We start from the raw sequence: 23,416 nt of genomic DNA on the forward strand, positions 1-23,416 counted from the left end.
CAGCCTGCAATTCTGTGGGAGCAGTTGAGTGCCTGTCCAGCGCCATTAGCAGGAATAATTAATTACCTGATCTGCCATTTCATTGGAAAGCAGCAGAAACAAGTGGTAGTAACTCCTGCCTCTTCTCCCTCTCTTGAGATCTCTGACAGGCGGTCAGGAGTCGTGTAACCATGGACATCCATGGAAGGGGCCGAGGGGAGAACCGGAGCCTGACAGTGTGTGTTGCAGGACCTAACTCTGCTGCAGCAACCCCAGCACTGGGGTGAAGCTGGGAGCAGGGACACGTGCCACCAGCCTCTCCATGTGTGGGAGCCCTGCTCCATGGACAGCATAGTGAGCTTTTTCCTTTCCTTTTCCTTCTGGCACCTTGGAAGGTGCCTTTCTCCTTGGAGAAGGCAACTCCATGCTACCTCATCGTCAGGAGCTGCCCTGCCTTCAGTTTGAGTCCTGGGCCAAATCTGCATGCCATTTGCATGTCCCTTTTCTAGTTAATCTGTGTAAGAGGGAGCTTGGGGAGCTTGGCCCTTCTGCTAGCTCAGGTCCTTGGTCTCTCTGTGGAGTGGGAAAAGAAGCTTTCATCTCCCACATTATTTCCTCATCCCACCCTCGCTGGAGAACCCCAGGGGTTCAGGCTGTGCCACCCTAAAGCATTCTGCCCCTGGAGATGGGGGAGATTCCAGGACCAAAATGGGTTTTCCATGGTCTCAAGGTGGACACAGGCAGACAGACACAGTTCCCACCCCCAGCCACACACCGTGGGGCCGTCCATGCCCCTCAAACACCAGCCGGGCCCCAAGAGACCCACACACACCCCCAGCCCACTTCGTGGAGCAATGCTGGGGCTCAGCTGTATTGGGGAGCTCTTGTTTCTGGGGCGTGAGGGTGATGAGACACAGCGAGGCTGCAGGGGACAGAGCCAAGGTGCTACCGGACCCCAAATGTCCCCTGTCCCAGCGCCCTATGGGGGAAGGTGCCGGGGGCGGGGCGGGGAGGGGTGGCGGTCCATGTATCATCCCACCATCCCCAGCCAGGAACATGGCCTGACCCAGTGGAGCCCTGTCCTGGGGGGGTGGCGAGGGAAGAGTTAAAGGGAAGGCGAGCAGATCCTCCCTCCATCCTTCCCTTCCTCGCTGTTAGGCTGCTGCTTTGACAGGGGGTGGGGTCGGGGCTGGCCGCCGTTTGCCGCAAGAAGGGGGGGGAAACGTGGCTGCGAGTGTGTGTGTGTGTGCGTGTGCGTGTGTGTTGGTGACACATGACAAAATGAGATGAGACCCCTCGGACGGGAGCGGCCACCGGGCTGCGCAGCGAAAGCCGCCTGATCCCCAGCCGCGTCCCTGCCCGCCCGCTGCCCGCCGCTGCCCGCCGCGCCGGGGACCAGTGAGACCCCCCAGCATCCCCGCCAAGAGTAAGGCTCCGGGTGGGGAGGAACTGGGAAGCGGTACTGGGAAAGGGGGGACGTGGGACGGGGTGGGGGTGACAAGAAGGGGGGGTCCCTGGAGAGTGAGAGAGATGTGGGGTGCACAGAGAGCAAAGGGGTGGTGGGGAGAGAGACCTGATGCTGGAGCTTCGCTCTCTTGAACCACCCACCCAGATATAATTTGGGGGGGGGGGAGGGGGGAGGGGAAGATTTTGGGGAGTAGGGGGGTGGGGTGGAGGATGAGCTGCCAGCGCCGCTTTCTGTTGTGATGGAGGGGAGGGAGCCTTGTTTGTGCCTAAAGTCGCAGCTGCCTGGATTTGGCCCCGCGGGGCCGTTTGGAGATGACAGCACCCAAAAATAGAGTGCAAAGCGGGGAGGGGCGGAAGGGGGGTGTGGGGGGGGCAGACTTGTTTGCCAGTGCCCAGCAGGATCAGGTTATTCCCCCCACCACCATCACCACCTTCCTCCCTTCCTCAGCTTGTTTTATTTATTTCTTTATTTCTTTTGCAGTGATGTCAGGGAGGGGAGCGGTGGCTGGGGTTGGGGGTTGGATTCAAGCAAAGGAGGTTGCTGGCGGCCGAGTGATTAACGTGCAGTTGCTGGGAATTATGTCATCTGCCTCGGTGCTGGGTGGCCCTCGCCCAGCAGCGGCGGGGAGGGAGGGAGAGAAGGAAGGAGGGAGGACGCCGGGTGGTGGTGGTGGTGGTGGGGGGGGTTGTCACGCCACGGGGCTCCCCACTTGGGACTTCACCCAAGGAGGCACCAATGCCTCCCCAGCTTGGCGCGGGCATCGCATCTTCCCCCCACCCCTTGCAACCCCCAAGCCATGGGTGCACGCTGGCAGGGCTGTGGGTGCAAACCCACCCAACTGCCCTCTGCTCCCCAGGGTGCCCGGGCCCACAGGTTCCATCCCCACACAGGAGAGGAGCAAGCTGCCGCTCTTCCCGATGGCTCATCCTGCTCACTGGCCCGGCAGCCAGGTTTGGAGCAGCCAGAGAGGGTGTCGTGATGAAGGAAGGATGAAGGCAGGCATCCCCCCTGCCAGCTCCCCGGGAGAGACCAGGGCTGGAGCTGCTGCACTGCAGCATCAAGCCCCATCCGGGGATGCGGGTGTGCCCGGGGGGGAGGGCAGGGACCCTCTCTGACACCTCCATCCACTCCTCAGAGGAAAGGCGAGAGCCTGGGGCTCTGTGGCTGAGAGCAGCCCCCAGGCTGCCCGGTCCCTCTGCTGTGGAGAAGAGCGTTGGGCTGCTGGATGCTCCACAGCTTCATCAGTATCCCCCCCCCCCCACCCTGAGCATCCCCCTGGGCATCCCCTGCCTCTTCCCCGTGCACATGGTGAGCTGGGGAAGGAGGGCAAGGCCTGGCAGCTGAGCTGGGCATGGGTCCCCGCTGCACATCGACACCCTTTTCCCTCTGCTCTGCACACCCTGCAGCCCCCTGCAGCTCCGTACAGCCCCAGGCAGCTCTGTGCAGCCCCGTGCACCGCAGCAGAAGGTCGGGCAGGAACAGGAGCAGGCAGATGCAAGCAGGAGGGCTGCAGGGAAATGTGGAGCAGAGGCAGGAGGGGCGGGCAGATGCTGTAGGGGGTCTGTGCCAGCATTTTCTGCCCCACATCAGGCTACACAGTAGGGGTGATGCCAACAGCTTCTTTGACTCAAGCTGGGAGTCAGCAGGTGTGATTCAAGCCAGGGGATGCCACTTGCCCCATGGGATAACCTTTGGCAACTCCCTCAGCAATTCCGTGCTCTGCTTTCAACACCCTCCAGCACGTCCTTTACCCGCAAACGCGCTCGGGCAGTGGATGATGCCAGCAGCTGAGCCCTCAAGGAAGGTGCTGGCATTAAAAGAGGGTGTAGGATCTCAAAGCACCCCCGGTCTCGAGCAGCCAGGGGTGGGAGGCTCCTCCATCACGTGCGGTTCATTCGCCCGTCCCCTTTCCACGCAGGGAACCGTGCAGTTTGTTTATGTGTGGCCCCAGTTCGAGCGGCGATCTACCGTGGCTATATATAGCATGTGATGCTGTCATCCGAGTTCAGCCTGGCTGGGGAATTTATTTTCTGCAAAGGTTGGGAGGCGAATGGTCTGAAAACTGGCGTGGAAATGCCAGAGTGGTGTAATTCCCCATCTGCAGTGTCTGGGCTCCCGCAAGGGAACCAGGCACGTTGTCCTGAGCGTTGGCCTTGCGATGACAATGGAGCAGAGGAGAAATGTGGTGGAGGGGCTGAAATTTCCCCTGTTTGGCTCCCTGCTGCGGGGATGGGTATTTAAAAAGCGGTGTAGCAGCATCCGTGGCCACATGGGCTCCATACAGGGACGAGACTCCCTCCTCCTTGAACTTTTCTTTGCAGGGTCACTGGGCTGATGTCCTAAGGGAGCAAACCCCAGCCCCCAGATCCAAAAGGAGGAAGTAGCAAAGCATGTGAAAGCCCAGCATCTGGTTGCAGGAGCCTAAATAATGTGGGAGACAGCCGCCGCTTGTCCTACCAGAGACGGGACTGAGAGAGCCCCAGCCTCCACAGGGGCTGCAGCATCAGCCCTGGGCACCCACTGCAGCATCCATCGCAGGGGCATCACCACGTCATGGTGCACGATGAAGGCATTTCTCTATGCCCTCCCCAGAGGCGGAAAGGTGGACCCCTGCCTTGTAAAAAAAGGCAGATGGGAGGGTGATTTCCAAAAGCACTGTGAAAATCACATTGCATCAGCAGTCAGAGGCACTCCTTGCATGATAACTCAGTGTGGAGCAGGAATCTGGATAAACTGGGCTGCAAAAAAGTTTCTGAAGGGAGTCATGTCCAGAGGGGGAAGCTTAAGGGTTAGTAGAGCGTTGCTGGAGCTGTTGTAGGGCTTAAAATCTGCTTTCTCATGAAGGGGAACTGAGCACACTAAGGAAAGCCCAGCGATGCCCGGGGCTGTCAGAGAAATCCAGCAAACAAAGGGTGAAGCAAGGAGATTTCTTGTTTCCCTTTGCTGAGGATCTTTCCCCATTAGTCATTCTTGTCACAGGAGCTGGCAAACATGGTTATTATTTGTGGGATCTGAAAGTGAAATGGAGGCACACGTCCAGGAGCCCAGACATCCTTGCCCCACAGGCTGTGGGGAGCAGGCAGCAACCCCCCCAGCCCCTCCGGCTCACCCACGCTTCTCCTCCATGGGTAAAGCCTTTATACTCCACACTAGGTCACTGGATTCCTCCTTTGGTTGTGCTTTCCGCAGTCTGGGAAAGTCTTTTTCATGCAGGACATGGTGGCACCAGGAGCCATAGGTAGGCTGTGATGCTCCATCCCAGAGGTGGTGGTGGTCCAAGTGCTTTGAGACCCTGCAATAAGCCCGGTTATCCCCAGCAGGGAGAAACATGCACTCAAAACTCAGCTCTTCCATCACCCCAGAGCCCCAGGCACCATCGTTGGGGAAAAGGACCATGCTAACACCCCTCTTTTTTTGGAAGCCAGGGGTCAGACTTTTGCCTTTTCCCACTGTTCCTGCGGGAACACATCTCAGTGGGTGGTGGGTGAGAAAGACATCTCTTCTGAGACCCTCACAGTGGTGGTCCCAGAACAGGTGGGGACCAGGCAGGGAGAGCACAGCCAGGAGGAGGTTCGCTTTCCTGGGGGGCAAGAAGGTCCATGTAGCTCCTTAAGCAGCAAGGAAAGGAAACACAAGTGTTAAAGCAGCTATCGGGAAAGAGCGAGATGGTTTATGCCTTATAATCCAGGGTTGGCTGAAGCCAAGAGCTCTCCTGGCAGAGAGACGTGAAAGTTCCCTTGACCTGGTGGAGGAGCTGCAGAAGCTCCTGCTTCATCTCAGCAGAGCTGCTGCAAAGGCTTGAAATCAGGCTCCCAGTGATCTTAGCTGAGTTTCCCTCTTGCAAAATTGTTCTTGCAATGAATATGTGGATCCTGGTGGTTTTATCTGGCTCCTGAGTCAGAAGGACAAGTTTTGGCTGAGCCTTGATGGAGTTTGCCCCAAGATGAGACCTGGTGGCCCAGTCTCTACCTTCCACCTCCTCCCTGTTGACTGCTGCGATGGCTGGCACCTTCCTTCTTAAGTGCATGCATTGACTTTTGGAGTGGTCACAGGGGCTGGAAATGTTTTGGGTTTTCCTTTGGATGAAAGTAGTAGGGGTCATGGGATAACGTGACTCCAGCAGCTGGAGTCTCACTGGAGCATGTAGACCATAGGCAGCTCTTGTGCACAGAAGGATCCAGGATGGCTACAGCAGCCTGGGCTATCTCAGGCATCAGAGAAACTCTCTCAGCCTCCAGCAGTTGGTAGTTATGGGATTTATTTAATGATCTGAGCTTTCTCTTTTGCTCCACGTTTTTTTCCTGGTTGCTTTCTGAGCCCCTGCATGCCCTTTAGCATCCTCTGGCCTCCTCCCTGCTTCCACTGCCCACCCAACAGCCACCTCCAGCCTTTCGGTCCTCAACTGGTCCCAGTGGGACATGCTGAAGTCTGAATTGCAGCATTTATCAATGCAAAATTAACTCACATGCCTCATCCTCACACCAGTATGGAGACAAGCAACCCTCCCTCTCTTTTTGGGCCAAATCCTGATTGCGGGCCAGTGAGATGCTCCAGGTTTAGACAGATGTAACAGAGCCCGTTCTCTTTGTAGGAAGCTCAGAAGAAAGATGATCATATCGTTAACACATGTCGCTCTTCACACAACCAACCTCACAAATATTTATCAGCTGGAGAAATACACGGGCTCAGAAGTTGCCAAGTAACATAACAAGAGGCACTTTTAAATAAATATATGTGCGTCTGCGGGTGATGAATAAACCAAATCCCTTGGTATGTGGCCCAAAGACATGTTTTCCTCTGGAAGCCCAGCACCAGTAAAAATAATAATGATTCAAGCCAGGAAATGGGATAAGCAATTTCTGACCATGTGTCCAGCACCCAGGGAATCCTGGGGGAAATTGGTTCCCTGCCGGGAAGCTTTGCAAATAGAGCAATGCCTGCCAGATCTGTGTCTGCCAGGGACCAGTCGGGAAGGAGGATGGGATGGGGGTGTTTATTTTGCAGGGGAGGTGAGAGCAAGCCCAGTGCACTTGGTTGTGTTTCAACCTGCATCAATGCACCTCTCCTATATACCTAAGGACTGCGCTTCTTTATAGGCTCAGGTTTTCAAGATACCTTGTAGACCCTATATCTCTTGGTGGTTCTCCGTGTTTCCTTCCCTCCAGCCTCGAGGCTAAGCAGCAGGGCACACTGGACCTCTTCCTCTCCAATCCAGGCAGCTATGTCCCATAAATCCAGTGGGAACATTGCCTGCCCGAGCATGGTCTGCACTCTGCAGATGGCCAGGGTTTTCCTGTTTTCCTGTCACATTAAATCCTTTCTGTGAGGCCAGTTTGCAAGTTTTGGGGGGTTATTAGGGGAGTAAGTGCTACCAGAGGAGACAGGGTGGGTTCGCAGATGAAGGAAGATCTCTTGCCCGGTTCCTCCTTCCATGGGGAAGCCCTGGCTTGTGGAGCTGGGATGTGGTGGGGATGTTTCCATGAAAATCCACCATCTCCTCCCCACCATCACCAGAGAGGATGGCCTGAGAGTTTTGCAAGATGGTTGTCATTTTGGGGACATTCTGGAGTTCTTGCCTGAACCAAAGCATGGAAGAGAGACAACCTGGACACAAAACTGGTAGGCAAAGTCAACTGGGTGAGCAACCTCAGCTGTGTGGTTTGGGGGGGGGTGACACTGCCCACTCTCGGAAGGCCCAGGGTAAGGGGGGACAAGAGGAGACAGACTGGACCAAGTGATGGTGGTGGATGTTGCCCAGAGAGGTTGCAGATGCCTCATCCCTGGAAACATTCAAGGGTGGGAGTTCCCCGCCAAGCTCACGGCCATCGCAGTACCCTGCGGACGCACGCTGGAAATGATGCGCAAAGGGAGGTCAGAGTTTTTATTAGCCCAGCTGCTCGAGCTGGAAAAAACAGACCAGCTTTCAGGCACAGGAGCTCATCTCCTTGTCCCTGCTTTCTAATTATATCATTTGATCTAGTACAAGCTCATTCCACTCCCTGTGGACCATGCCTTCATTACATCCCCTGCTCTGCCCTTCGCAAGCACTTGGAGTAACAGCCAAGCCATCCCACCTAAGTTGTTTCAGATGGGAGGACCAGACGTCCCACCTCAGACATTTCCCTGCAGACGGGTCTTCTGCCTCCAGTGATGCAAGGAATTGCAAGGGGATGGGGAGAGGGGAGAGGGGAGAGGGGACAAGGGACAAGGACATGTTGGTGTTTAATTTGGCCAGACCATGCACCTTGTCCTGCTGTTGTCCACCCAGGGTGATGGCTCTCAGCAGTGGGGTGGAAAGCCAGAGAGGGCTGTCCCTGCAATGGGGGGCAGCTGGGCTGGCTCCTCAGGGTGGCTCAGAGAGGTCAGGACAGAAAAGAGAGGATGAAAACATCCCAAAAGCCGTCTGGGATGCTGGGCTGAGATGGGCAGAGCTGCACTCCCATGCCCCTTGCACTGCACAGAGCAGCTCCTCAGCTCCTGCCGCTCTCCTTCCCCAGGCACTGTGGTCCCACTCTGCCTGGCCTCTGGGAAAGACCAGGACCTGTTCCTGGCTCAAATTTCTCCTTCCTCAAATAAATACATTTCTCAAAAGGCCTCTAGAAGAAGCCACAAACCCACCCAGTTTCAGCTCAGCAAGGGTATAAATACCTGTCTCCAGGAGCAAGCTGAATACAGCCCATAAAGCACGGCTCTCGTGCCAGTCTCAGGGAGACCCTGATGTTCTCGACTGCTTCCAGCTTCTCCTGTAATGCAAATAATAAATCACTGCTGCTCAGCTGGTCCCCGGCCAGCCATTGCACAGCAGGAGTTTGTTCTCCTTTTTCCTCCAATCTGCGAGCTGCTGTGCTGCTGCACTCTTCTTCCCTCTCAGTGGTTTTCCGAGCTGGGATGCAGTTGCAGTGGCATTTGCAGACCCCACGGGTTGATCTCTTTGGGGATCAGGGTGTCCCCAACAGCCAGGACTGGGTTTAGCGGTGTTGAGTCCCAGGTGGAAAGTTTGGTCTTGGTTTTGTGCTCTGCTACTGGCATTTCGTGTGGCCCCTGGCATGTTCCTTAACCTCGCAGATCTCTGTTTCGCTCTGCTAGGCTGTACTGCAGCCCCCCAAGCCCCAGGCAGCAATGGTAACCGATTATACTGAGTGGGAACTAAATGGAGGACTATGGTGAGGTATCTTTAAACCCACTCTTGTGGCTAAAGCAGTGAATGTGCATCCTGCACATGCTTGGGGCAGGTAAGCCCCTCCAGGCAATGACCAGTCTGTTTTCCAGCAGAGTCCAAACAAACTCATCTCACCTGTGGTCTGCATCTCAGGAAGGCTGTGCGACACCTCAGGGACCGGCCAAACCAACCCACAGCCTGTTGAAATTCCTCAGTGCCAGCCAAGGGCTTTGTGTTCCCCATCATGCTCTCAGAGGCCCAAATTACCTTTTAATAATAATAATAATAATAATAATAATAATAATAATAATAATAATAATAATAAAAAAAGAAATCCCTGGGCAAACAATCCAGCCCAGGCGCCCGCCGGGACAGCAAACACTCCCCAAGAGGCACCAGGTGTGGTGCATTCCTGATAGCCGGAAAAGAAAGGAGGGATTATTTCCCTCTCCCTGCAATGTGCTGGGTGAGTAGCACCATCCATCCCAGGCGGCAGGAGGGGACCCACCCCGGCTCCAAGTAGGGCTGGGTTGTGGGAGGTGAGTATGTGGCTTTTGGGAAGAGGTCCCTCAGCCACGGCGTGAGCAAAGTCTCAGGCTCCGGAGGTGATTAATGGTAGTGTTTCTTGGTTGAATGTTTCCTCCCATCTGAATGTTTCCTCCCATTGGGGGTGTGGGGTTTCAGGCGATAAAAGAGATCTGTTTATTTTAAAAACAAGTCCTACCAGTCACCCGAGCTATCCCTGAGCAGCCTCCCCATGCCGTGAATGCCCGCGTAGCCTGCACAGCTATCTCAGCATCTGGGTCAGCATCCACCACCCAGAGGTTATTCCTCAAAGCTGGAAAACTTAATTATTCCTTCTTTAATGAACTTTGCTATCAGTCTGTTGATGTCTTTTCCCCTTCTCCTTAGCCCTCAAAGAAGCAGAAGTGTGTTAATGGCTTTACCTCCGCTGGTTCCCATCATGTGAATGAGCAGAGAAGTCAAGGAAGGGTAGGGCAGGCTGGTGGTTATAGCCCCAGCCCCAGCTTTGGCCAGGCCAGGACCTGGATGAAATCCTTCTGCTTCAGTTCTCCATCCATGACACGGGGGTGAAAAGCAATTTTTCACCCCTCCAGGACTTTAGAGATAGGCAGAGATTTGGGCTGCCGGGTAACGTTTTGCTGGGCCAGCTGCCTTGATAAAACCAGAGCATCTGCCAGCTCCGGAGCCAGGCAGCAAAAGTCCCCACCCAAAAGTCCGGCACAAGATGACAGCAGGCATCCCTTTCCTCCGAGGGAGAGCATGCAGGAGATAACACCAGCCCCCCCCGGCGCATCCCAGCGGGGGCCGTGTCTCTGTTTCATGTCCCGCCGCAGGAACGAGAATCCCTTCATTTCCTTCGGACACTTATCCTCTAAGGATCTTGATCCCGGGGGCGAGTGACACAAACACCCTTTAAATCCATCACAGCGGGCTTAGCGGAGGATTAGCCAATGCCTCTACAGGCTTTACGCTGGCCTCTGGCTCCGGGTTGGAGCTGGTCCCAGAGCTTCACGTCCCACCCTGGTAGTCCCATCTAGCTCCAGGCTTGCTTTTCCAAAGGAGATGCTTGCAGGCAGAAACACAGCAAGCTCGGCTCTAACTCCCATCAGGCGATCGTTGCATCCCAAGCAAGCCCCATCTGGCAATTCACTTCCAAAAGTGGCAGTCATTTTTAATTGCAGAGCCGATTCTGGTGTGGGTCGAGGACATGGATGAGCGTTATCTCCTGCCCTCTGCCTGCACCGTGCCTGTGGCTAGGGAGGAAGGTTAGAGAGCCCTTCCCAGGCTGTTTGACCCCGGCATTGCCCTGGAAGGGAGAAACTCTCCCACTCCCCTCCTTTGAGGGGATTCCCTACAGAGGAGCACAGGTATTTCCCTGACTTCTCCCTCTCATCCTGACCTGTGCATCATCCAGGTTGGCACCTGGGCATCATCCCTCTCTGTCATCCCCTTCGTGTTTGCAAGCAATTACCTGGATCGCTTTCCACTCTCGAAACCTTCCCTCCTTAATTTGTCTCAGCGATGTTTTTTTTTTTTTCCTTAGTTTCACTTCTACCCATGGTATCCCCTTTAACTCTTCCCATTTCCCATCCACAAGGACTTTTCAACCACAACAGCTCTCGCAGACCCTCCCAGGATGGCTTTACTCCAGCACAGACAAGCTTGCATAATAGCTGTTGACACTGTAACTTCATTTGAATCGATCTTGTTTGCTAATTAGCTGATTGCTGTAATTGGCATGAATTACCTCGGGGGATTCTGCCTCCCTAGGGGTCGGCAGTGTCCGGTGTGTCCCACCTAAGAGGTGGGAATCACAGCACTGAGATGGCTTCTGCTCCAGGGACACCTCTTACAGGTGTCCTGTGACTTGTAGAGATGCAGAGGAGTTGCAAGAGGGGAACTAAAACCTGGTACAGTGATTTTTAATTCCCAGAGTGCCTGAGAGGCACCAAAACTTTAAGCATATTCATACTAGCTACTATAGAGCTTAAAATGTATTAAAGTGCCTGTTTACGGCATGAAGTGATGAGTGGAGGCGACTCTTCGCTCTTCCTCAAAGCGCAACTGGAGATCACTCAAATACTGAGTTAAAGATAAACCAAACAAAGCAGGTTTTCTCAGATGGCATAATTCCCTTGCAAAAATTCACCGCCAAAAATTAATGGAGGACAAAATGCCGCTAGGTTGGGTGAGAAGGGACCTGGCAGTGTCATGGAGAGTGAGTGCCCTCTGATGGCATCAAACCATTTGGAGGATCCAAAGGCATGAGGTACCCCTGAAAAGCTTTGTGGCAGCAGAGATATGGGGGAGGATCAGGAAGTTTCTCCTCTTCCTAGTCCATTTTTCTCTAAGCACCAGCTGCACAGGGAGGATGGAGTCTGGGAGGACTTCCATGGAGCCCGGCTTGAAGCACACCTGTCCCAGCGCCTTGGGATCCAGTCAAGATCCATCACTTCACCACTCCCCATCATACACTTTAATGACAAACCATACTCATTTTTTTAACCAGAATAACCATGTCACTCCAAACCAAAGCACCTCATACAAGCGTATTTCCACCTGTGAAGCTGCCTGGGTCATCTAATACAACCTGCCCCAGATGAAGTTGAACGAATCTGCAAAGTCCTATTTTGTATGAGACATCTATTTATATTGACAGCTTCCCACACTCCATCCCTCCAGTCCTGCATCACTTTCTGCTGGGCTAAGCTGCATCACTCCAGCTCTCCTTCTTTCCCCTTTTCTGAAATATTGCCCTGCAATTATCATCTTTCCAGTCTTCCGGGATCAGAGAGAAATCCCAGGACTTCTCAGAGAAGATGAGCAGCAGGCCACACCACTCCTCACCCTGCTTCTAGGGGACCCTTGGGAGCAAATTAATCTGAGCCCACAGTTTAAAAATATTTATCCCTAGGCCGTGCCATTTAGTGTCTTCCTAGGTTACTAATGGCCTAGAAAGCACTTTGTTGCCCCTGTGCAGAGACCATCAGCCTGCTTTTGCCTGGGCCAGAAGAGAAATTATTGAGCGTTTCTGCCTTTTCTCCATTGTTATCAGCAATTTTCTGATCTCCAGCTTGGGGACAGGGAAAGCTGCTGCAGCTCAGTTATTTCACTGCTCTACGTTTTGCAAAATCAGATCAAAAGTCGCTTCCTCCCTGTTGTCCGTGAACCTCCAGGAGAGATCTGATATGGCCATTGCTGAACTGCAGAGTAAATGCCGCAACTTTCTTGAACCAGAATACCAACTAGCTCTTTTCCTGGTAGCCAATGTTAGTTCTTCTGTATTTTCAGTGGAGAAAAGCCCAAACGAAACTGGGGTCTCCAAGACCCTTTGACTCTCTGCCAGTGCTGCCAAAAGTCCAGATTATTAGCTAGGCCTTTTATTCTTTATTTTAAGAGGGTGAAATTATTAGCTGGGCCTCCACTGGCTGAATAAACATCATAAACAGGTCTCAAGCACATGTAACGCCATCAGTCACTGCCAGCGACCCCAGCTGCAGAACGCTGTCACCTTGCCATCTGTGTGGGTCACTCGTCCTCCTCTGAAATCACACAGGGGGTGCACAGAGAGTCCCAGGGACAAGTGTCACAGTCGCAGCAAATGCAACCCGTCTCTGCAGCCAGGTTTGCAGGTTGGCATCACCTGAGGCTCCCGTTACCCTCTGTAACCACCTCTGATGCATTCTGAGCACTTGGCAGAGGTAGAAAGCAGGCAATGGTGGCTATTAAAGGAGATCCTGGGTTTGCACTATTTACCTGGTGGTGTCCAAACACACAAGAAGTAGCTGGACTCAGCAGTGCAAGGGGAACACTGGGACTTTGTGATGACTTGTATTTGCTGCAGCAGAGAGGTGAAGATCCCCAGGTACGAGCTGGCCACAAGATGGATATCCCGTTTTTACAGAGGAGTTTTGCTGGTGGAGCTGTTGTTGAACAGCTCTGCGAAGGATGAGTGGCATGCGTGGGGGTGGCTGGCTCCTTTGATCTAAGGGAGGAGTTGGGTGAGGACACGGGACTCGTCAGAGTGAAACAGACCCAGGCAGAGAGCAACAGCAGCAGGAGAAGGCGATGCTTTTCCTCGCTGAAGGTTTGCAAGGTTGGACACAATGAAAATCCCTCCTCCCTCTCTTACTCAAAAAAGCAACATGCCAAGAGGCATTCAATGCCGTGTTCGAATCCATTCAAAATGTCGGGGTCAAACCTTTTTAATGAAAGAATGAAAATAAACCCAAAGACAAAAAGCTATTCTGGAGGAGGGGCGGGAAAGGAAGCAGCTCCCAAAATATCAATAACAACCCTTCCTTTTACCCCAGCTGCAGCTGTAGGTTGGGTGGCTCTACACCAGAGGGACCTAGCAGGGCAGGAGATCTGAGCACATCCATCTGCACCTTTCTCTTGGTGGGAGTGGCCCACAGTGATAAAACCACAGAGCTTTGGGCAGGTTGCATTAGGACCATGAGGATCTGAGTACTACTGGAGAGGGGACATCTCTTGGTGGGAAGGAGGCTGTCAAGGGTTAAGAAGGATAGGATGGTCCTGCAGGGACAATGGAGTCAGCTGGCACCAAAGCTTGCAAAGCTGTTTGCATCTGGTTTAAATACCATTAAACACAGCATGGACCCCCTCCTCTATCCCATCTCCTGCAGCCACCATGCTCTGGCAGCAGGACTTCATGCTGTGTGGGCTCCTGGGGTTGTCTGGTGGCTTTTGGAGGCTGCATTGCCCTTGGCTGTGATCCCAGCTGGATGGCTGGAGGCAGCTGGACAGAATCTTGGTCCCCGCCTCGCCAAAATAATTTGGGTTGTGTCTTTCTTGCATTTCTGCTCTTTACCTGGAACCATTAAGTGAGGCTTTTTGAGAAGGGGCCTTCAAGCTATTCCTGTGTGGGGTTAAAGTGCTGGCACTCAGGAAGACATGGGGAGGACTGCAAGCTGGAGGAGGGGGTGGATTTCAAACCAGAGACAACTGAAATCCAGTTGGATGGGAATGGACACACATAAGGTCCTACTTTCAGCTGGGCACCTTATTGCAGTGGAGGAGGCCACCTGCAGGTATAGAAAATCCCAGTGGTAGGGCTCAACCCCAGAAGGGAGCCCAGCAAATCTCTGGAGAATGAGAGGAATGCGAGGGTGCTCAGCCCACCCTCCTTTCAAGCCCACCTCTGCTGGGATGCTGATACATCTCCCCTGTCCCTCTTAGTGCTGTCTCCCACCCCACCACCCCTGCATGCTTGTGAGGACATTGCTGTCCCTCAGAGGAGGACTAAGGGAGACAAATACATGTTCTGTTTGGAGCAGTGCAGCAAAAGGCGATTTCCCCACAGCCCGTGACATGTCTCAGGAATTTGCGGTCTGTGATGGGTGAGTCAATGTGAGCGGGAAAAGTCCAGCTATTTTTAAGACCACTGACATTTGGGGGTGTTTAACCCCTCTCCCTCCTCCCACAGCCAGCATCTCAGCAGTGCCTTGCTTGCGGCGCAGCCACCTCCGTCCAGGAGTGAAGTCAAAGGCATAGCTCAAAAGCCATCACCAGTGCAATGCTCACTCGAGCAATGATGGTTCTTCAGAGGCAGTGCCAGACTAGAAGCAGGCAAAAAAGACCCTTCCCAAGGCAAATAGGTGCCAACCTCATGGGGTGGTGCTTCCTAGGATGAGAAGGTGAAGGATGCAGGGTCAGGGTGACTGGGAAGAGAGGATGAAGGAGGCAGGATCAAGGTGATCAGGAAGAGGCTGTTAGGAGCCATGGAGACAAGGCGAGAAGCTGTGCACAGATGTTTTGTCCACGCTGTGCTGACCTGCTTCTCCAAGTGCTCCAAGGTCTGTCTGCACCAGGGTGATTCCCCTGCTAGGAATCCACTTGTATTGAGCTCCTCACCAAGTCATGGAGAGCTTCTCCAGAGCTTACACACCTCCTGGGACTAGGGCTCATTTGTAATCGCAGCATAGTGTAGCTATGTTCATGTGGCTCTGTCCTCCTCTGAAGCTCAGTGTACCTGTGCCACCTGCACTGCCCTGCCTGGTGTCACTCACAGGTTTGTGTGCTGGTGAGCCATCAGGTCCTGCATTGCTTGGCATCCCCTCTCTGGGAGTCAACTCTGATGACTCCTCCAGCTTATCTATCTGCTAGCGTGGCATCACGGGACTTGCCCAGCTTCCAGCTGGGCTCCAGGGCAGTGTTGCCTCTTAGCCAAGCCACTCCTTGTGCTTGCCACAGGGCAACCATGGTTTGGGTGGCCCACAGTCCACCACACTATGTTGCATCTGTCCTTATCAGGGAATCTGGGTCCTTCGTTTCTCCTCAGCAGCCAAACTGCCTCTTCCCAGGGATGCTCTTTCTTCTCACACCATGCCTGAAATGGCATCCACCATCTCCCCCTCCCCATATCCCCACCTTCCTGCTGGAGCAGATTTTCTTGTCCTATCTTCCTCCCACATCTGTTCAGCCTGCTGCTCTCCTCTCTAGAGCTATGTCCTCTCCTTGCTGTCCTGCTCACACACAACCCTGGCTGCCCTCGACTGAAACAAGAAAAAGAAGGTTTTCCCAAAGGTGAAATGTGTTTTCATGGAGACTGTGTATGGGATGACCCTATTGAAAAATTCACTCTGCATTTTCAGAGTGTATGCAATTAAGCCAGGCAAGTGACACAAATTTAGCAACCTTCATGCCAGATAATCTATAGTTTAGAAAATTTTCTGGTTTATTTTTATTTAGCAAAAAATATTAAGGGAGTTTGTGTATTTATTTTTTTTTAGTATCATGCACAGGGGACCCTCTGGATCTTGATCATATAGGTTTTCCCTGATCTTTCTTCAATGTTTTGCCTTCCTGGGACGTGGTGGGGGCACTTGGTGTTTCAGGGAAGAATAGCGGGGAAAATCAATACAAACAACGGAGAAGGATGATAGAAAAGGACCTGTTAGACAGACTGCTTTACATTTCCTCAATTGACTCACAAATGTGACTTATGTGCATTTTGCACTGACTCGTGATGGATTTCTGGTCCATGAACTTGTCAAGTTTCCCCTTGAACCCAGGTACCCACTGAGCATCAACTGCATCCCAGGCCAGCTACTGCTGCATGAGGAAGGGGCTTCTTCCTTTTCTTCCTGATTTCCTCCTTTACCTGACTCCCAATGCGCTTTGGCTAAATGTTGCTCCTTTCCATTCTGAAAAGGAGACAGAGATCGACATCTGTGTGTCATTTGGCTGTGGCTGTGGTCCTCTTCCCAACAGCAAGCTGTCTGAAGCACTGCCCCAAAGCTGCTGACGCTCTTGTAAAGTCTCCCAGGGATGTCTGAGCAATTTGTCAGCACGGATTCGTTTAAAAACCTACAGAGGGAAAACACTGAAAATACTTCTGGTATTTGTACAGGCAGATCCCACGGCAGTCCCTGTCAGCAGCACAGGTGAGACAAACGGCGTGGGATTGCTCACAGACCAGACAAATTAATAAGAATGCTGTGCTGGGATGAATTCTGCCCTAAATATATGAAGTGCAAGCTTGTAACATGTGCCAAGCTCCTCTGGAGCTTGTTTCACAAGTGCTTCCCGTTTTACATGCACGTCTGAGGCATCCTGCTGCCCTGAGCCCAAGGCAGGGCTGAGAAAAAAATACAGCAGTGGTGAGACCAGGTGGTGGTTCAACCTTCTCCCTTTGCATGTCTTTGCCCCATACCAGCACAAAGTACCGGAAGCCTTTGCCTGGCTTTAGGCCACAGATGCTGAGCTGATGCAGGTTGGATGGACAGCACAAAGCATGGTGGTGGGAGCTGGACTGAAGGTGTGAGGCTTGATCACCAAGGTCTTCTCCTCTTTCAATGGGGGTTGGACGTATCCTGGATGGATCCTTGGCCTGATTGAGGGTGTATTGACTATTTGCTCAGTGCGAGGTGGCTGTGCTGAACTGAGCAACATATGCAAACCTACTGGAACTAGGGAAAAGGGATGCTCTGGAGGGCTGGCATGTGGTCCATTCTCAATGAGGAGAGGACGAGCTCTCAGCATCATGGACATGGGCCAGGAACCAAAGGTCACCTCATCCAGTTCTCCATGTCTCCCTGCCAACCACAAGTCAAGCAAGCTCTTTCTCAAGTCATTTGTCATCTGTAAGGCTTGGACCAGGACAGAAAAAAATGCTAAATGCACCAAATACAGCCCGTGAAGAAATGCAACACAGGGTTATGGTCAGGATATCTCTAAGTGAGGATGAAGAGGCCGGAGGGATGGATGGCTTTTGTGCATAGAGCTGGATGTCCCTGCATATGGCAGGAGAGGTGTCTTGCTGTGTCTTCATGGAGTGGACAGCAGCCAGGAGTGTAGTGTCTGACCTCTCAACCTTTGCCAGCTCCAGAGCCAGCACTGCTACAGAGTGATTTTCATCCCCACCTAACACGTACAAGTCTGCTTAAAACCAGGACCTTGAAGCTTCTCCCTGGCCTTGCTTTACTCTTTCAAGACTTGTGGCCACAACATCCCATAAAAGATATAATAGGATTGGAAAGGGAATGGGTAGGGAGTGGGGTTTTATGGGGAACAACTATCTAGGCTAGAAATCTCCAGCCTGGGAAAGAAATGACTGAGAAGGAGCTCTATATATAAGGGCCTATAAAATCATCAATTTCAGGGGCAATAATTCTCATAATGGAAGAATAAAGGGTCTCAAATTATCATCTAGAGGTCATTTGCTCTTTGCTTTCACCTTCAGGTAGCCTTGTCATTGGCATGACCTTGAGAGAGGCTGGGGTCTGCTTTAGGATGCACTTGCCCCAACAGCCCCAGTGCAAAACAGGCTGAAGCTCCTCTTGCCTGAAAGCTCTGCCTGGCTCCTTAATCACATTCCCCGTGCTGCCGAAGTGTGTCAGTGCCCAGGGAACGCTTGGCTTCACACATGGTGGAAACCCCAGCTAGACAGAGGTTAAAGGTCTTTCCTAAACTGTGTCTGAAGCTTGAGAAAAAGGGAAGGGGGAAACTGTGTACGGGATGTGAACAATTACACACCTCACTGAAAGATGTGGATAGGATGGGGAGAGCAGATAAGCTTGACCTGAGCATCTGCCTCTGGTGGATTTGCAGCTCTGGAGGAGATGTTCATTGGGTTTGGGCTAGAGATGAGGGAGGGGAGCCATGCTGTAAATGAAAATCCAGTATTAAATCTTCTTCCAAAGGACACGTATGGGTGTTAAGGGCACCACTGAGTTTGGAGAAGGTGTCTTGCTGCCTGGTGTAGAGGCAGGAGCAGAAGTAGAGGTGTTTGGGACTTGATCCTGGCCATGAGGAGCTTTGCAGTGCCTGGCTGAGACCCTCCTACTTCAGCACAAGCCCAGAATTAATGTGGTGACCATTTCCTCCTGGGTCCTCATGGCTGGTTCCTGTGGATCCAGCACTAATTGGTTATCAGCAACCAAAAGGAGCCTGAGGTCCAAGAGGTGGTTAAGGAAGAAAATCAGCTTTGTGGGGGGTACAGGAGACTGCTTCACTGGGAGAGGTGCAGGAACGTGCACAGGGGAGGACAGGGTGGGGAGGATGTCAACTGTGATGGGAATGGGATGGGAGTGGGTTAGGAGGAACGTGGCAGGGTCTGGCACGGCTTCTGCAAGAGGAGCAGGCTGGGACTCTTCAGTCTAGAAAAATGGTGGCTAATGGGAGATATGAAAACAGTCTGGAGGCTGGAGCAGAAATATTATATGTGCTTGCCCTGGTCTTTCTGCTTTGCCTTAGGCTTTTGGCCACCACTGGGAGACAGGATCTGGACTTGGTAGATGTCAACCTGACCCGATAGATCTGCTCTCCTCTCCTGACTGATGGTGAGCAAGGGACTGAATGGATATGGTCATTTTAGACCAGATTAGCTGTGTCCAAGTCCTTGGACATACCTCTTTGTCCCCTCTACAGGCTGAACTGAGAATTGCTGTGACCCTTTGAAAACATCCAGGACCTTGTTTTCTCCTCTGCAAATCATTTACAAAATTGCTTTCCCTTTTCCCCTCACTCCCACGCCATCCTTCTCCACCTTTCTCTCCTTTCCACTCAGAAAGACGTGCCCGCTGCTTTGCGATTGCAGTATCATTCCCCACCTTCTCCCCGTGACACCAATGCTGGGGGCAAAACAATTTCTGACGAAGAGGAGTTTTAATGGTCCCCCAGGAGTGCTGGGGTGGAAGCAGTACCCTGGAAGCCCAATGACACTTTCCTTTTGGTAGCAGAAGCCATGTTGGCAGTCCCGATGTGGAGTGTCTCAAGGACTGTTTGCATAGCAGGTTATCTACATGCTAAATTTACCCCTGCCCTCGTAAAACCATTTGAAGCCTTTTCTCACAGTTGTAACCAAAGGCTGTTTTGTCAGCAAGCAAAATGAAAATCAGATGTAAGCAAGGTTAGGGCAGGAGGGCAACACAAGCAGATTTTTCTACCTGGAGGTGCAGGCACAAAACACCATACAATGCCACGTTATGGAGTCCCCCAAACACCATCCGTCCATAAGCTGCTTTGCAAAGCTCAGGTGAATGCAACAGCAACAAAGGGCATGAAAGCTTGTAATGGGAGGGTCAAAAAGTTTCCAGTAAGGACAGGGCCATTGCCCATCAGATTTTGGCAGGTGATGGTCATCTTCTGGCTGATAGGGGCAGTGGAGAAAGGTTTTGCATCAGTCATGGGGTGCTGTAGAAAAAGCATGAGATGACACCAAAGCACTGTAAGAAGGTTTGGGCTGGAGACAGGTCAGCAGAGATAGGGACATCATGGATTTTTTCAGTGCTGTCTGACTTGAGTCACTATGGGTTTTCCTTCCCTTCCCTTCCCTTCCCTTGCCTTGCCTTGCCTTCCCTTGAAGGAGCTGGGACTGTTTAGTTTGAGGAAGAGGAGGCTGAGGGGAGACCTCATCGCTCTCTACAACTACTTGAAAGGACATTGTAGAGAGGTTGGTGCTGGTCTCTTCTCACAGGTAATTAGTGATAGAATAAGAGGGAATGGGTTCAAGCTGCAGCAGGGTAGGTTTAGGCTGGACATTAGGAAAAAATTCTTCACAGAAAGAGCGGTCAGACACTGGAATAGGCTGCCCAGGGAGGTGGTGGAGTCACCATCCCTGGATGTGTTTAAGACTCGTTTAGATGTGGTGTTAAGGGATATGGTGTAGGGGAGAACTTTGTAGAATGGAGTTGATGGTTGGACTCGATGATCCCAAGGGTCTTTTCCGACCTAAATGATTCTATGATTCTATGACTATTTCTGATCACTGACAGCAGAGGTCCTGCAGCCCCTGAGAGTGACTGTCAACAGGAGTAAAATTGTCTTCCTTCTGGACAAGTCTCCCCCCGCATCTGCTGGGTTTTTTATTTAGCCATCACAGGGCATATCACAGGGTTTCATTAGATCTGGCCCTAATTATATCTCTGTTGAGCTTTGTAGTCTCCCTCTTGCTCTATCCTCCAGCTCTCTCTATCTACGAAAAAATGCAAAACAGAGAAACAGGGAGGATTTGTCACCCCTCTCTGCGAGTCCAGGATACTGAGGACATTTTTCCATCTGAGGACAGTTAATCCAAGCTGCACACGCCCCCTCTCACACCCATAACACAACCAGAAACTTTTTCTCATCAAGTCCTGGGGATGTCGGTGCCCCCTCACACGCTCCTGGCCGTGCGCAGACCCACTATCCATCAAGGCACCAGCTTGATGGGATCCAATGGGGTGCTTTTCTGATGTGAGGAGGCCTTCCAGGTGAGATGACCCCAGGCAAAACAGACACCTGATAAACTTGGTGTTAGGGGTGCACGGGATGGGGCGCAGGGGAGGTATGAAATGGTGTCCATGCTCGGCTGAGTGGTGCTGGTCCATCAGTGCCCTGAAAAACGATGTCAGGTTAGAGATACACAACAGGTTGCTGAAGGAGCTTCTTTAGGGGAGATCTGGATATATCTCCTTACCGGTGCATTTGCAGCAGACCTTCTGGCACTTTCCAGTGCTCTTAGGCCATTTACAAGCAAATGGAAAGTGAAGAATAAACCAAATCTGTGCCTCATTCGTCCTCCATCCCTGACCCAAAGCTTGCTGCCATGTCCTTTGTGCTGCCAGGCACTGTGAAAGCGCAGCTGCCCTCGGAGAGCAGAGCCTTATCCCGTGGCCATCTCTAGCTCCACAAGCAAGACAGAGCACATGAAAAGGCCACCATCACACCAAGTTGTTTGCAAACTCTGCATCCATGTCAAAGCAATACTTTCCTTTTGCAGAGGATCTGGGGCGGGGGGAGAAGCGTTCAAAGTCGAAAGATGGTTCTGAAATCCAAAGCTGGGAGGGGAAAAGGGTTTGTTTAATAGGACAGAGCAGAGAGCCCAGAAACCTGTGAGAGCAACACTTCCCTGCAAATCAGGTCATTTATTTAGCAAGTGAAAAATGGCTTCCCAAGGTTTGCAGCACCAGGGTAGAAATCAAAGAGTATTTGAAGGAGAAGGGAAAGCCAAGCCCTGGCTTTGCCGTTCCTGCCCTCCCACCAGATACCCGCCAGCACAGCAGGCACCGAGGGAGACTAAGAAAATATTTCACTCTTCACACACCACTTCAAAACCTCAGAGCCACCTCAGAGCCACGGGGACTTGTGTCAGCTGCCACACTAAACTCCAAATATTTTCCTAGCTGGCAAATAATAAAAAAAATCTGTCTATCTGTGTCTAGCTCTATAGCCAATGTATATGAAATGATAAAGCCCCTGGTACATATCTTGCGAGAGCTAATTATAGGATTTGGAAGCTAACGTGATAATATTTTCTTTAGATGTGTGGTACAGATGTAATTACTTCTCTGGAGATGCCAGACACAGATGATGCAAGATGCCCTTATGTAATTGGCTGTTATTATGTAGTTACGGAAATTTTCCCTCTCTGGCCCATCCCCTACTTTCCCCTCAACTCCTTCTTTTCATTTTTCGCCCTAAACTCTCTATGGCTTATTCAAAAGGTGATGGGGTGAGGTCAGTAGGCCAAATGGACAGTAAGCAGAAGGGCAGTTTCATAGAAAGCCCGTTCATGGATTTCCCTGTCTGCCTCGTCAATGAAGGAGCAAAAGGAGTTAATGGCTTTGCATCTGCTGCGTTGGCTTCAGTGGGGCTGGTAAAAGGCCCCCATCCACCTTTCCACCTGATGGACTTGACGCCGGTCACGTCAGAGCCAGGTCTCCCCCCAGCCCTGGCATCTACTGTGGCTTGGACATCAGCAGATGCCAGGCAGCCATCTGCTCTCTCCAGCATACCATGGAGGACCACCTGCACAGAGAGCTCGCTGCCCCCTCCCTGGGCCGGCACTGGGCCCCAGGGCCCCAAGGAGAGGCTGGGGGATGCTGACGCTGTGACCAAACCATAAAAAAAAGCCGGTTTGTCAGTACCAGCGGTACCAGTGCTGGTCAGGAGGGACACAGTCCCCTGACCAGTAAACCCCACCTTGACTGCAAATATTCAGCAGAAAAGGTCGATAAACATCCTGAAGGCATCACCCCATACCTGCAGCACGCATTATGGCTGTACACCCTTCTGCTCCTACCCTCTTCCATCCCGCTCGCCTGGTCAAACCTGCGTCCTTTCTTGCTGTGTTCTAGGACTAATACATGGTAGGGGGAGGCGACTCCTAGCTCTGGGCCATCCTGTCACCAGTTGAGGTTGCAAAACTGAGTCATGAAGACACTTCCTCCTCATTTTCTCTGCACATCATCTGAGGACAAGCCTGGAGATGAAGCAAGCCTGAATCCTTCCATAGCTTGGAAGCAGACCGCAGGCAGAGTTTAGAGAGCTGAGAAAGGGGAAACTGGCCATGTACGGTCTAAAGAAAAGGAAGCGAGAGCTGGGAGCAGAGACAAAACCACTGGTTCACCCACCGGAGAAACTTGTTTCTAGACATAGTCCGCTGCCAGTGATTGCAGAGGAATTTGTCTTCAGGGCAGGGAATACCTGTGTTTCTCTGAGGACAAGGAAGCCATGGGGAAGGCAATAGCTCAGGGTTGTGTTTGTTGTACTCATGGCATTTATTAACTACAAACTGTAAGCTCCCAACGGAGCCCAGGGCCATTAGCTGGTCATGGACTGAAATGGCATTTCAGCCCATGCTCACCTTCGATCAGCCAAATCCCTCCCTGTAGCCCATGGACTGTGTCAGCTGGATCCCCATGGACTGGAAAGGGACTGTAGACCTTGGGTCCTATACAAAGAGGCTTGGTAGACACCACAGAGATGTTCCAAGCTTCCCGCTTGGTTCTCCACCGCCTCAGAAGCTCCTTCTTCCCAGGGCTAGAGGACCCTCTTGCTTC

General features: G+C 52.2%; 1 protein-coding gene across 2 annotated transcripts in view; it reads left to right on the top strand.

The window, feature by feature from the left end:
• The first annotated feature begins 1,170 nt into the window (after positions 1-1,170).
• The window catches only part of LZTS3 (leucine zipper tumor suppressor family member 3), a 55,783-nt gene continuing 33,537 nt past the window's right edge, over positions 1,171-23,416 (top strand). Inside the window, exon 1 of one of the 2 annotated variants that reach the window (XM_074587207.1) lies at positions 1,171-1,405. The gene's annotated coding sequence lies outside the window, so the exon portion shown is untranslated. The remainder of the gene's footprint in view (positions 1,406-23,416) is intronic. The other variant, XM_074587211.1, reaches the window with a different exon arrangement.

Source organism: Larus michahellis, chromosome 5, assembly GCF_964199755.1.
Source record: "Larus michahellis chromosome 5, bLarMic1.1, whole genome shotgun sequence".
NCBI classification, from domain to species: domain Eukaryota; kingdom Metazoa; phylum Chordata; class Aves; order Charadriiformes; family Laridae; genus Larus; species Larus michahellis.